The sequence below is a fragment of the Moschus berezovskii genome, chromosome 15 (genome assembly GCF_049115385.1).
Source record: "Moschus berezovskii isolate FMDL1 chromosome 15, NW_MosBer_1.0, whole genome shotgun sequence".
Taxonomy (NCBI): domain Eukaryota; kingdom Metazoa; phylum Chordata; class Mammalia; order Artiodactyla; family Moschidae; genus Moschus; species Moschus berezovskii.
The window spans coordinates 3,619,218-3,634,385 of record NC_142474.1 but is presented as its reverse complement, the minus strand read 5'-3'; the positions used below and the strand labels follow the sequence as shown (position 1 = coordinate 3,634,385).

Genomic DNA, 15,168 nt, shown 5'->3' with positions numbered 1-15,168 from the left:
TTTAAGAAAAGTGATACTTAATTATGGTTCCAATTTATGCTTCCACTAGTGGAGCATGAATACTTGTCTCACTATGGCACCCTCAGCAGTAATAAATATCATCTTTTTTGTTTAGATTTGCCAATTTTGTTCACATTCTTTTTTTTTGTAATTATTGACTACAGATAAGGTTGAGCTTTTTCATGTTTATTTGGCATATGTGTTTTTTCTTTTATAAATTGTCTGCTCATGTTCTTTACTCATTTTTCGAAGGGGGCATTCTTTTTCTAGTTGATGATAAGGAAGAGTACCCTTTATTAAGATTATAAGCTTTATCATGATATTGCAATGCCATTTAATACCTGGAAGTTTGCCTTTTATTTTTGCTGATGGTATTTTTGACATATACTACTTTAATTAGTTGAATCACACAGTTATAAATTTTAAAATAAATATAAATTAAATTAAAAGTAAAAAAAAATCTCAACTTTGTTTTACTGAATGGGTTTAACTTGAAATTGCCTTCTCTTACCAATTTCCTAAAATATATTTACTGGATGCATGCTAAGTTGCTCAACTGTGTCTAACTCTTTGCGACCCCATGGACTGTAGCCCACCAGGCTCCTCTGTCCATGGGATTTCCAAGGCAAGAATACGGGAGTGAGTTGCTATTTCCTTCTCCAAGGGATCTTCCCTACTCAGGGATAGAACTTGTGTCTCCTGCATAACAGGCAGATTCTTTATCACTGAGCCACCTGGGAATCCCCCTTGATTGGATCAGTGATTTAAATGTTGCCTAACTGTGCACTAAATTTATACATAGGCTTTAGCTGTTCATGGACTGCCTATCCAGATCCGGTAATAACCGTCATCTCGAATTATACTTTGAGCTCGCTTATGACTCTTTCTATTAATAGCTCAAGAATGTGTTACCTTTACTCATTGCCTTATTCTTCTAGACTGATTTTGTTGGGCTCAGAGATATATTGAAATTATGCTGAGAATGGGGGGATGGATGAGGAGGATGTATGTAGCTTGGAGTTGGAACTGAAAAGGGCTTAATCATTCCCCGGGTCTCAGTCTGTCTCTTGGCAGGACTGTTAGCCCCCTCTACCTGGGGCTGCTCGCTTACTAGGATTTACTTCCTGTCAGCTTGTACAGACGGCCTGCGTGGAGTCTCTCTTGATCTGTGTTGGTTGAAAGAACTGATTGCAGCAGGAGACAAACCTGGGGTTCCGTAGAGTTACCCAGGAAGGAAAAGACATTACATTGGACCTGGCTGATAGCCACAGAGAAGAGCACTGGCCCAGACTCAAGGTATATTTTGAAGATTTGAGATATTTCTTGGAAAGATGTACTGGGAGATAGGAAATGAAGGATTTAGAAAAGGGTTGAATCAAGATTTTAAAAATATCTAAAAAAAAACCTAAAGTAATGCCTATTCAGTGTAGAAAATCTGAAGCTATAATAAAAGCATACAAAAACCTCTTATCCCATTAAAAAGTATTTTAGTATATTTCCTCTTAAGCTTTGATGTATCGATGAAAATAAAATGAATGCTCTGACTCTTGGTCTGGATTGATTTAAACCAGATTTGGAGGGTGGATTTAGGATCACTGTATAAAATAAAGGCTGTGTACCATTTACAAAATTCATTTTTGAAGGACAGCGCAACAGAGCCAGTGGTCATGGTTTAGGAAAGTTGGAACGATGGCAGAATGCACAGATGAGTGAGCATTTACTAAGAGAGAGGTGTCTTTATGAAGACACCGCAAGCAGAGAGCGTGGAAATGCGGGTCCCTTGCTGAAGGGCTGTTACACACGCTCCTGTGCTGCGTGTCGATTATTCTGATTTCATTTTCTTACGCGGTTACTCAACGGGACACTCACAGGTGATCAGAAGCAGAGATTTCTTCATTTGGTGTCATTGGTCTAACGCTGTGTGTCAGCATCGGTATTGCAGTTTGCTTCCATCTGTGTGTCAATAGCTATAGATTTATTTCCATTTTTATATCAAGTAGAAACAGTAGTTTGTGTGTGTTTGTATTTTGAAGCCTGCATTTTACATCAACGTTATATCACAGCCGTTTTCTAATTATTGCTGGCATATTTTCAGAATTTATTCTGTAACTCATCAACTTACTGAATTTTTATTTCTAATTGTTTTTTCATTGATCCTCTTGAGTTTCCTAGAAGATGGTCATATAATCAACCAATACTTTTGTCTTATCTTTTCCAATAATTGTACTTAGAATTATCTTCTAGTCTAACTTTATTAGCTGAGTTTAAAGAAAGTTTAATAATATTGGCAGGAAGAGAATCTTCTTTTATTTTTCTATCCCACTTCTGGTTTTAATGGGATGACTTTTAGGGTTTCTAAAGTATAATCTTGTCTGTTGATTTGAGACATTCCTCACATTTCAGAGGTTCACTTTTATCTCAAGTTTATTGAGTTTATTGTTACTGTTCATTCAGAAGTTAAGTCTGAATTTTATCTAGTGTCTCTTCAGATTAAGATAATTGGGATTATGTTTTTCTGGTTTACGTTTGTATTATAAATTTACTTTGAGGTCCAGTAATAATGCTCTTAGGAAAACAATATTTTTTTAAAAAAATACATAACATTTATTTATAAAGTACTTCTTGACTATCTTATATATTCAGATCCTGTGGTGAATGTTTGGAATACAATAGAGAACAAAGAAATGGTTCTTTCCCTAATGAATTTAATAATCTAGTGGGGAAGACAGAAAAGAAAGGGTGTTTTTTGAAGTTTGCTGTTTTCTTGGGTGTTATTTCAGGTGGCCAACATTCTTTTCAGAATAGAGCTCTAATTTTATTTTATTTATTTATTTATTTTCCTCTGAGGCATTTATTTGTATGTATTACATCCCTAGAAAAAGAATCCAAGGATTTTCCCTCCTGTGTGTTTTCGTCTTGCTTCTTCATGGTCCATGATGCCAGCTGAGGTTGTCAGTACAATGAAACCAAACTGACGGGATGGGAGCAGGTTATTCTGCCATTTTTCTAGATCTTTGAGTTGCACGTCAAATCTGGGGCTGATCACTCCACACTTATTTAGCCTGCTTGTGAGGTTCACAACAATTTTCCCAGCCCTGTGATCGTCAGTGACTTCAAATTCGCCCATGTAACCATGCTTCATCATCACTGTTAGAAACCTGACGATGACTTTGGAGCATGGCCTAATAAGGACCTGGCATTTGCCTCTCTTTTCGGCATTGTTGATACTCTTGAGAGCATCAGCCAGCTCATTCATGCGCACCATTCTGGCAGCACGGAAAGATGGCAGAAAGAGGACGAGCTCTAATTTTAAAATGGAAGACAGCAGGATGATAAGATGTAACACAGAGGATCTTGCTTTTAAAGAAAGTAGTCATTGGAAGGACTGATGCTAAAGCTGAAACTCCAATACTTTGGCCACCTCATGCGACGAGTTGACTCACTGGAAAAGAGTCTGATGCTGGGAGTGGTGGGGGGTGGGAGGAGAAGGGGACGACAGAGAATGAGATGGCTGGATGGCATCACCGACTCTGTGGACATGAGTTTGAGTGAACTCCGGGAGTTGGTGATGGACAGGGAGGCCTGGTGTGCTGTGATTCATGGGGTCGCGGAGAGTTGGACACGACTGAATGACTGAACTGACCTGAACTGAACTGAGTTTTCAGAAAGAACTTGCTTTGTGATGGAAAAGACCAATTTAAACATAAATCAAAATATTTTCAAAGATATATTTATGACTCCAGGAAAGGCCAAACAACCCAAAGTTCAACTTCACTGATGATCAAGGCTCGTTGATTACTGCCAAGTTAGTGTTCTTGTTTTTATGTTTTGGCTAACTCGGCTTATGATCCTGTTAAAAGTAGACATGTCTCCAGAAAAAGAGATTTTAGTGTTTTTAATGCAAATGATTTTCTATTCAGGGATGACTCTCATTCCTAGACCCTAATATAATAGATATTGCTGGTTGTCTGGATATTACCTATTTTCCCTTCCTTTGTACTAATAAAATTCTGATTTTCTTTGGAGAAGAAATATGCCCCACTAAAATACTTACATCCAAGATCTCCTTGAAGAGAGGGATGGCCAATCCACCCAGTTTTATCTAGTGAGATATAGGCGGTAGGCTCTGCTGAGAGGTTTTGCAAAAAAAATTTTTAAACCTGATTGGCAGATTCTTTATAAGTCCTTGCCCCTATTCTCTTCCTAGAATACAGATATGATGTCTGGAGATTCAGCAGCCTTGAGGGCAAAATATGCCCTCTAAGAATGAAGGAGCAAGATGTAGAAGCCTTGATTGTTGCTGATATACACATGTAACTGAAGCAGCTCAGAATTGTTTACCATTGAATTTCTTGTTCCCTGAAAAAAAAAAAAAAATAGACCTATACATCATTTGAGTTTTTTGTTACTTGCAGCCAAACACTTTTCTAACCACAGGGTTCCAGTCAGACTTTGTTAACAAAACTGGTCATATAGAAGCATATATTTTCAAAGAATATGTCTATGAAAACCCTTTGTAAGATGGGGAGAGTATTTGGGAGAGTGTCTGAAATAGAAGGAACCCTAGGGATCCGTACCGTCATTCTGAAACAAAAATTCGCCTCTAGCATTTAGCACTTAGCTGCTTTTCAGCTCCTGGCCCCAAATGAAGTGGCAGTGTTAACATAATGCCTTGTATTTAGTGCCTCATGAATAGACTTCTATCGCAGATCACACAAGCAATTCACCTGTAGGTCCTAATAACCTCAACTTCAAAGGCTCATCCCATTTAGAAGGAATTTTTTTGTTTGCAATTTAAATGATATAAATACTCAGTGAACTGTAGACACCTCCTGCTGCTTCTGGTTTTCATCTTGAAAAAGCAGGAGACTGTGTCACATACTGTAGAATTAAAAACTCATTTGTGCAAGGAGAATCTCACTCTTAAAAGTTGCCTGTTATTAACTGTAGTTTTATTATTGACCCCTGGGCTTCCCTGGTGGCTTAGTGGTAAAGAATCCGCCTGCAACACAGGAGATGAGGGTTCGATTCCTGGGTCGGGAAGATTCTGTAGAGGAGGAAATGGCAACCCACTCCATTATTCTTGCCTGGGAAAATCCCCTGGACAGAGAAGCCTGGTGGGCTAAAGAGCCAGATGTGACTTAGTGACTAAACAGTGACAAGAAACGCAGATGACTTTAAAGGGTTGCCCTCAGTGCATGGATGGCAGCACCCTAGGTCTTGGCCTTGTGAATAGGGTCAAGATGAAACTGTCATAAGAAGCAGAATTCAACAGCCTATATTAAAGAGAAGACAAAACGAAACAAAAAATCGTGAATGATAAATGATAAATTGTGAATGATAATCGTGAATAATAAATGATAATCGTTAGCTTCATAGAATTTTTAACACTTGCTATTGGTGGCCAGGGTTATGGAAACCAAATCTCTTAATTCTGCTTGCCCATGATGAGGACAGATCTACGTCTGCATAATCCTGGCTATTTGGCTGCCCCGTGTGAATCAATAACATGCTTGTGGGGGAGGGTTTGCACTGGAAAGACATTTCTTAGCTGAACATCTGTTTCAGCCAAATAAGGAAGTTTCTTATCAACAAAATGTAACCATGAGTGTGAGAATCTCTTTATCAATTCTTTATCTTTCTACAGGCACAGACAGGAAAATTTTTTAAGAGAAAGATGAGAGAGATCCAGATGTTCTCTCCCTAGAATAGTGTCTTATAAAAATGTGTTTAGATTACTAGCAAATCACGGTGCAACCAAAGGTCTCTCAACTCATCACAAGAGCCAGACCTTCAAGATGATACTGGAAATTTCTCAAGGCTGTTGGAAAGAACCATGCACTGAAAATACATGTTTGCAAAGTAAGAGAGGGAACTCCTTTTGTTGGGCAGCTGCTCAAGTATAGACATTTTGCAAAATGTTTTCAGATATTTATCCACACAACAGTGCTGTGAGGAAGGTACTCGGGTCTCTCTTCTCCAGGTGGAGAAATGGAGGGTCAAGGTCACAGCTAGTACACAGCTGAGCCCGTGTCTGTGAGCAGGTGGGTGGATTGCGGGATCTGCATCCTTCCATCGAGCTGTGCTGGCTTAGTCTCATTGTAGGCGTCACAGCTTGGTTTGGGGGCGTATGGCGTGAGCACATGCAAGGTTAGAGAGCAATGCAAGACCAAGGACACGAGAATCGGACATGCGGTCAATCGGCAGGTGAGGGTCAGGATCTGTGGATCCGGCATGAACCAGAGCAACCTGGGAAGGCCTGGCCTCGCTGCAGGACTTGGGTAGGCCCATGTGAATTGCAGCAAGGCTGAAAAATGTGATTCTTGTAGGCGATAAGCCCAAGGTATGCTCATCACATTACCAGTAGATTCACTGGACGATGGAAAGTTTTGATGGAAGCTTGAGGGTAGATTTCAGTGGGCCGTGAATTTCAGGCTTGTGTACATTTTTATGCCTGTCAGTTTCTTTCTGCCCTTCCCTCATTTCCTCCTCCTCCAGTCCTCTCCCACCACCTTGGTGGCGGGGGGTCTCAACAGTTACTGTCAGGGGTTATGAAGTTCTACGTGAAACTTTAGTTTTTATTTTCTACATTTTAATGATAATTGGAAATTATTATAAGCATACGTAGAAAATGGATGTACCCTCTCACTCTCTTGTGGTGGTCTTCCCAAGTGGCGGATAAACAATGTCACCTCAGTTGAATGCGTAAGGCTCTCCCAGTTGTTTGCATAGAGGAAATTTTGGCCATTTGAATCTGTGCACAGCATCCGGTAGAATGGACATGCCAGACTTCTACAGAGTGAGTGGCCTACCCGTGCGAGCAGATGTTGTTATGGAACTTATCAACTTGAAACCCTTCGATATTGGACAGTCCAGCTGTTAACACCCAGGAAAGAAATACTCTGCTTCTGAGACAGATGCTGTTGGTGCCTTGCCCATACCTAGTTGGTAGTCACTGTTCTGGCCTGTGCCCAGGTGTCCAGCTACAAACACCTCCGAGTCTTTGCCTCACAGCTTTCTCTTGTCAGGCCAGATGTGGTGCGGAGATAATTTTGGAAGCAGCCATCCACCAATGACAAAAGGGAATTGGAGGATAAATATCCCAGTTGCCTCACTTCTTGGTGGGCCAGTTCTGAGATTTCCATGGCAGTGAGCTCCTCACCTGTCTGTCATGGCATGGTGTGTTGACCTTTCCTTCTGTATATCATGTACCCACATTGCTTACCAGTGGTTAACTAAGATCAGTTTTGAAATAAACCCCTGTATCTGAACCTTTGTCTCAGATTTGCTTCTAGGAAGCCAAACCTGATCCTGATTCTAAAGTATGTGGAATAAATATTCATTTGATGAAGATTCCTGGAATAGCACAGTGCGAATACTTTGACCACCTCATGCGAAGAGTTGACTCACTGGAAAAGACTCTGATGCTGGGAGGGATTGGGGGCAGGAGGAGAAGGGGACGACAGAGAATGAGATGGCTGGATGGCATCACCGACTCGATGGAGGTGAGTTTGAGTGAACTCCAGGAGTTGGTGATGGACAGGGAGGCCTGGCATGCTGTGACTCATGGGGTCGCAAAGAGTCAGACACAACTGCGCGACTGAACTGAACTGAACTGAACCTTATCTTTGGGCTTCCCTGGTGGCTCAGCCATAAAGAATCTGCCTGCAACGCAGGGTTCACTCTCTTGGTCGGAAGATCTCCTGGAGAAGGAAATGGTCACCCACTCCACTACTCTTGCCTGGGAAATCCCATGGACAGAGGAGCCTGGCAGGATACAGTCAATGGGATCGCAGAAGAGTTGGACACAACTTAGTGACTAAACAATAACAGAAAACCTTATCTTTAAGGGAACAAAAGAGTTCTGCAGAGTTATCAATATATGCCTTAATACAACTGGCATGCAAGGGTTATTCTTGGGCAGATTTTGGTTTTGATGATCCTGAATTAGAAATAAAAAATTTCAGTGATTAATACAATTTTAGACAGTGTTCTTGTGAGAATGACTATTCATTACATTAAGCATTATTCCTTACATTAGCATTATTGAAGCTATAATATAGAAACAGATTAAATATACAAACAAACCTGAGATTACATCCTTCTGCTATTGAACCAAATATCAGTGATTTTTGTTCCAGCAAATACCATTATCTGTCACATTAAATTAATGTTGGGAATTTAAATTTTATTGGTTTTGTGGTTGTGTTTGAATATAATTTGAAAATTTATTCTGGATTTATAGTTATATCAAAGCTGTCACTATTAAGGAGTTTATAACTAGTTTTCTGTTTATACATATTGAAATTAAATTATAATGAATTTCAAAAATCACATCCAGGGTCCATGAGAATATCTATATTTTCCTTCATAAAGGAGATGACTTGAGCCTAAGGAAAAACTCTCGAGGTGATTGGGAGCCCTCGGAAGATTTGATCAATAAGGTGATCTCGTGAAAATGATGTTTCAAGACAAATTAACGGAAGATGAATTTAAGTAGACATCAGCAGTGCTTAGATTATAGTAGAGGCACGATACTATTTTCTGAATAAATGAATTAAAGTAGAAATCTATTGCAGGAAACTAGACAGTAAAAACACATATGTAGAATCTTGTGGTTTAGTTGTCAAGTCGTGTCTGACTCCTTGCGACCTCATGGACTGTAAACTGCCGGGTTCCTCTTTCCATAGGATTTCCCAAGCAAGAACAATGGAATGGGATTCCATTTCCTTCTCCAGACCATCTTCCCAACCCAGGGAATTGAATTCATGTCTCCTGCACTGGCAGGCAGATTCCTTACCACGGAGCCACCAGGGAAGCCCATATAAAACCTGTTGTTATTCAGTTGCTAAGTCATGTCCGACTCTTTGTGACCCGGTGGACTGCAGCATGCCAGACTTTCCTGTCCTTCACTAACTCCCGGAGTTTGCCCAAATTCATGTCCATTGAGTTGGTGATGCCATCTAACCGTCTCATCCTCTGCTGCCCTCTTCTCCTTTTGCCTTCAGTATGGAACCTGGGCTGCTGCAGTGAGAATGTGGAGAGTTAAAAGAACTTAAGGACTCTGAAAATTTTTATTGGAGTCAAGTTTCAGGTGTACAGCCAAGTGAATCAGGTATACATGCTCATGAGTCTTTGTATATGGAATGCGCCTTAGTTCCAGGTCTGCTAGAGCAGAGCTACAAGACAAGAGTTCATCGGCAAGTGATTTATTAGGGTTGTGCTCCCAGGTGACACCAGTGAAGGAGAGATTTCAGACAAAGTCCCCCAGAGCCAAACCCCCCGGAGTGAAACTGAAGCCTGACCCCACAGGGGAACCATGGAGTGTAGTTCAGGCCTCCACGTTGATCGCAGTTTGAGTCAAGGGAGCCAGGCTTTCACACCCCTTCACCAGCCAGTCATCGCCAAAGGGCTGCTACCTTCCAGCGCATCCAGCTTTCTGCAGTCAGACGGCAGTCTTCCAAGAGGGCAGAGGGGACAGCCTAGCGGCTGCAGCACCCAGAGCCAGGGAACAGAGAGGGTCAGAGGGCATCTGCGTGCAGTGCCGACAGCCCGTCAGCACGGGTGAGGCATCACGCTGACGCGACAGTGGACATTGAAGGAAGGGGGGAGGGGGACTTCCCTGTGGTCCAGTGGTCCAGAATCTGCCTCGCAGCGAAGGGGACTCAGATCCAATCCCGGGTCAGGGAACTAAGATCCCGCATGCACCGCAACTGCTGAGCCCGGGTGACACAACCAGAGAGCCCGCAGGCCACAGCCAGGGGTCCGTGCGCCACAGTGAAGCCCATGGGACCCAGCGAAGGTCCTGTGTGCTGCAGCTAGGACCCAGTGCGGCCAGACAAGGAAGCAAGTGACAAATATTTTTAAAAAATAAGAGGAAAGGAATCTGGGAGGGGTCCTGGGAAAAAGACGATGAGTCATGGTCCCTGGGTTTTTGGGAAGAATGAAACACTCAGAACCCCAGTCCCCTCACCCCTGCTCTATTCCAAGCCATCATCATTTCTCAGCCGGATCACAGCCTCACCAAATTACTTTCCTTTGCCCAAATAGACCACGTGTGCATTTACGCCTCTGTGCCACTCTGTTCCTTCCTGAGAGATGCCCTTTTCACCCTTCAGCATCCTTCAACACCCGTTTCATGTGTTACCTGTTCTGTGAAGCCCGTGCCAGCGTTAGCCAATGCCTCCTTTGTCTTCCCACAGCCCTCGGAGCTCACCGCTAGCAGAGCTCTTACTGGTCCACACTGTTTGCCTATTCATGTCTGTCTCTTTGGGAAAGTAGAAACTACATCTTATTCTCCGTGGGTCTGCTGTGCCTATCAGTGATCAGGACTCTGCTTTCAACTGTGTTCTTCAAACCTCATTAACTTTAACGCACAGTAAGAAATACATTTTGCACCATGACCTACTCTGTATGTCCATAACACATATACACGCAGAGTTGGAACAAAAGTTTCATGGGACAGAGTTTACTGTGACGGAATGCCCCACACTCTGATATTTTGTGTTCTCTTCTATTCATTATTCATGTGTTCTGGCCAAAGCCCACCAAACCAATTAACTTACTAATGACTCATGGCTCTCAGTTTGCAAAACTCTGCTTAGCAGAAGCTCAAGAACTGTTTGTTGATATGAATTGCAAAATATTGGCTTATTTTGAAGGAAACTTCAGATATCATGTAATTTGATCCATAAATACCTTGGTATGCATTTCTAAAGCATAAAACTCGTTAGCTTCTCATACCTAAAAATACAATATCCGGACCTAAAATGTATGGTAATTTCTTGGTATCAAGTACCCAGACAGAGTTCAATTCTCCCAATTGTCTCATAGTTTTTAAGAAATTCTGGGACATCCCTGGTGGTCCAGTGGCTAAGACTCTGTGCTCCGAATGCAGGGGGCCCAGGTTCGATCCCTGGCCAGGGAACTAGGTTCCACATGCTGCAACTAAGTACAGCTGAACGCATACATGTTAAAAAAATAAATCGTGTCTGATTCCTATTTCTCTTACATTTCCTTTAATCTATTAGTCATTCCTCTCTCTTTCACCCTCATCACAACACTTTAGGTCTTTTATGATACGGGTTTACTGTATTGTTTGTGTATATTTAAGTCTACTAGACAAGACAAGAAAGCATGGGATGGATGAAACTCATAAGAAATTGCAAGCATTGGTGGTAAGTAAGCTAGTGGCTTGTGAAATGTGGGTGATACTCTCAGGCTATGTTAAGAATATAAGGAAAAGCTTGTGAAACAAAGGTGGAATTCATGAGATATGCTAAATAATAAACTGGTAATCATAGGAATGATAGAGACAGAAGAGATGGCAGGCTTGATAGAACAAGCAAGTGCTTTATTTGCAGCCAGAAATGGATGGAAAGACCAAGTCAGAGTGAGCGATTTTGACAGCTCTGGGCCGACAGCTGTGCCATCCCTAACTCAGCCCCCGTGGAGACCCCTGGACACTCCTGTTCTGTACGCCAACCTGGACATGCAGATGAAACCCATGGTGACTCAGCAGGCTGATTGGCTGGAGGCAGCTGTGGGCAGGTGTATTTGCCAGGATAGAGCAAGTATGTGTCATTGGTCCCAAGCGTCTTCCATTTGTGGTCCCCTTGCTCAGACCTCAGTTCTGGTCCTTGTAACCTCACTGTGGCATTTGCAGAGGGTGATGCAAGAAGGAGATAGGGATACATCAATGAATGACTTCTAATCTCTGACTGAAGTGGTGTGGTCTTTCTACGTGCTTGCATTTTTATCCAAAGTGTGATATCCCATTTATTTCCCTTTGCTTCTTTTTCTAAAAACTTAAAATTTTAAAAAGGCTTTCTTTTTCAAACAAGTTTTAGTTTCGTAGCAAAACTGGGAGAAGTCATGGTGATTTCCCATGTATTTCTTGTCATCACGCCTGCAGAGCCTCCCCTGTCACCAATGTCACCCAGCGGAGTGGTTCATTTGTTACAACTGATGAGCCTACCTTGACGCGTAATTTTCACCCAAAGTCCATCGTTTATATTAGGGTTCACTCTTGGTGATGTGCGTTCTATGGGCCTGGACAGACGTCTGATGATGTGTGTCCATTGTTAGGTTACGTATCAGTATGGTTTGGTAGGTTTTAGCTGCTAAGTCATGCCCGATTCTTGCAACCCCATGGACTGTAGCCCACCAGGCTCCTCTGTCCATGGGATTTCCTAGGCAAGAATACTGGAGCAGGTTGCTGTTTCCTACTCCAGGGGATCTTCCCAACCCAGGGATTGAACCTGTGTCTCTTGTGTCTCCTGCACTGGCAGGTGGATTCTTTACTGATGGAGCCACCAGGGAAATCTGTATATCGCCGTGTATCAAATTATATATCTTTTATGTATAAAAATCCTCTGTGTTCCATCTATTCCTCCTTCCTTCTTCACTGCCACCCTCACTTACGGATATGTGTTTTCAGTTGATCTATTAAACTGTGATTCCAGCATCTTAATTTGGGCTGTGAACCTTTCTGTCCTGTGATAACTGGGTTAGCTCGCCTGGCAATGTGCTTGGAGATTACCACTGCGTTCAGGCAGTTTCCCACACATCGTTAATGCAAGCTGATTTTAAGACGCTGATTGTAGTTCCTTTTTAACTCATCTCATGCTGGAGCCTGTTGGTTGCTGATCTGATTTCTTCATTATCCACAGCTCTACTTCTCTTCTGTAGAATCCTAGTTTTGTTCAGATATCCACACCTTCCCCACTCAACCAGTCGCCTTAGGGGAGGCCAGCCCCGTTCCAGTTCCTCAGTACACCTGACAGGTATGAGGTTTTCCATTCAAACCCTACCTGGCAGCAGTTGACTCCGGAAAGATCACTTGATACAATTCTGGACAATGAACTGTGGGAAGTCTGCTGGGTTGTGGGTGGGGGAAGTTTCTGGAAAAGGGCTCCCCAGTACTATGGTAAGACACACTTCACAGGACAGGAATCCTCTCTTATACCTTTATATATTAAACCAGAAGTAACACATGGAATCACTAGATGCATCTTGTCAGCAGCCCCACGCACGTGCTGAGAAGTGAGCAGTGGACAGATTCTCCTCTGTTATCACAGACATCACTGAGCAGACTCAAGCCGCCCTAGAACCAACCTTACCTCTTCTCCTCCTATTGTCAAATCTTCTTCATTCTTGGAACCACCTTGAGTCCAAGTTTTTATTTCTTGCAAGTGAGAGCACATTTAACCAAAATACCGCCCCATAGCTATGGTTTAAATGATTTAAACTGGCCATTTCTTAATATATGATTATGGCCTATCTGTACTGGACTTGGGAGTTTATTTTTTTAATTAATTAATTTTTAAACTGGAGGATAATTGCTTAACAGTACTGTGTTCGTGTCTGCCGTACAACAACGTGAACCAGCTGTGAGTATACACGTCCCCCCACCTGGGAACCTCCCTTCCACGCCCCACCCCCATCCCACCCCTCTGGGTCATCACGGAGCACCAAGCTGAGCTCCCTGTGCTGGACAGCATCTTCCCGCTGGTTGGCTGTTTTACACATGGTGGCATATCTATGTTAATGCTGCTGCTGCTAAGTCGCTTCAGTCGTGTCCAACTCTGTGCGACCCCATAGACGGAAGCCCACCAGGCTCCCCCGTCCCTGGGATTCTCCAGGCAAGAACACCAGAGTGGGTTGCCATTTCCTTCTCCAATGTGTGAAAGTGAAAAGTGACAGTGAAGTTGCTCAGTTGTGTCCGACCCTTAGCGACCCCACGGACTGCAGCCAACCAGGCTCCTCCGTCCATGGGATTTTCTAGGCAAGAGTACTGGAGTGGCTTGCCATTGCCTTCTCCTGTGTTAATGCTACTCTCTCTCAATTCATTCCGCCCTCTCCTTTGTAGGAGTTCATTAAAACACGTGTTCTGGGGCCCACTGTAAACATACTAATTTGGAATTTTAGGGAGGCACTGGAACTCTCATATACATGAAGGCATCGAACATTATAGCATAAACTTGATGAGCTTGTTAAAAAAAGTTATCTGAAACCTGCAGGTAAAGCGAAGGATGACTCCATATCCTTTCACTGCGACCGATCAGACCCACCCAGGAGTTAATTTAATATTGAGGAGAATGCACCTCAAGTTTGACTTGCTGTTTGCTATTTGGTTGGAACCAGAAAACATAAGTTGTATGTTAACTTGCAGATTTCTCTCTGGAGAAAAGAAAAACCCAAACAGTTGTGGCTTAGTGACCATAGGACATGGCCCAATTTTGAATCTCTTAGCAAATTTGTTTTAGCTCCTTTTGAACCACTTACAATATAAAGCTGCATTCCTCACCTCCTCCTTTGAACTGCTTTTGCCATCATTTTGATTCCCTCGTTAATAAGTTGAGTCAAAATTTTGACACGTGTTCGTGTGACGGTTTCCATCTGCTTACCCCAGACACCCGCTCCAGCCCTCCTCACCCCTGCCCCCTTGGCAACCACAGGTCTGTTTTCTCTGTTGAAAAAGATGGTGACTTAAAACACAAAAATAGGAAAAGCAAAGCAGTGCTGGCCTCATAGAATCTAGCTGGCTCTGCCTTCCCTTTCTTTGTTTGAAAAAGAGATTTTCAGTTGTTAGAGAGGTATGTGAGACAGCTTAGCCCTGCATGAGGGTTCAGTTCAGTTCAGTCGCTCAGTTGTGTCCGACTCTCCGCGACCCCATGAATCACAGCACGCCAGGCCTCCCTGTCCATCACCAACTCCCGGAGTACACTCAAACTCATGTCCACAGAGTCGGTGATGCCATCCAGCCATCTCATTCTCGGTCGTCCCCTTCTCCTCCCGCCCCCAACCTTTCCCAGCATCAGAGTCTTTTCCAGTGAGTCAACTCATCGCATGAGGTGGCCAAAGTATTGGAGTTTCAGCTTTAGCATCAGTCCCTCCAATGAACATCCAGGATTGATCTCCTTTAGAATGGACTGGTTGGATCTCCTTGCAGTATAAGGGACTCTCAAGAGTCTTCTCCAACACCACAGTTCAAAAGCATCGATTCTTCGGCGATCAGCCTTCTTCACAGTCCAACTCTCACATCCATACATGACCACGGGTTCTCCTTGATGTAATTGGGAGCAAGATAGAGAACCAGAAATGGGGTAACTTTTCTCAGGGTGGGAGTCGACGTGTCTCAATTCTGTTGTCCAGGCTGACTCCTTT

General features: G+C 42.9%; 1 non-coding gene and 1 pseudogene across 1 annotated transcript; one reads left to right on the top strand and one right to left on the bottom strand.

The window, feature by feature from the left end:
* Window positions 1-2,840: 2,840 nt before the first annotated feature.
* Window positions 2,841-3,307, bottom strand: LOC129556141 (small ribosomal subunit protein uS8 pseudogene; annotated as a pseudogene).
* Window positions 3,308-10,854: 7,547 nt separating this feature from the next.
* On the top strand, window positions 10,855-10,927 carry TRNAR-CCG (transfer RNA arginine (anticodon CCG)). The gene has a single exon. It is a non-coding gene; the product is annotated as a tRNA-Arg (tRNA).
* Window positions 10,928-15,168: the final 4,241 nt, after the last annotated feature.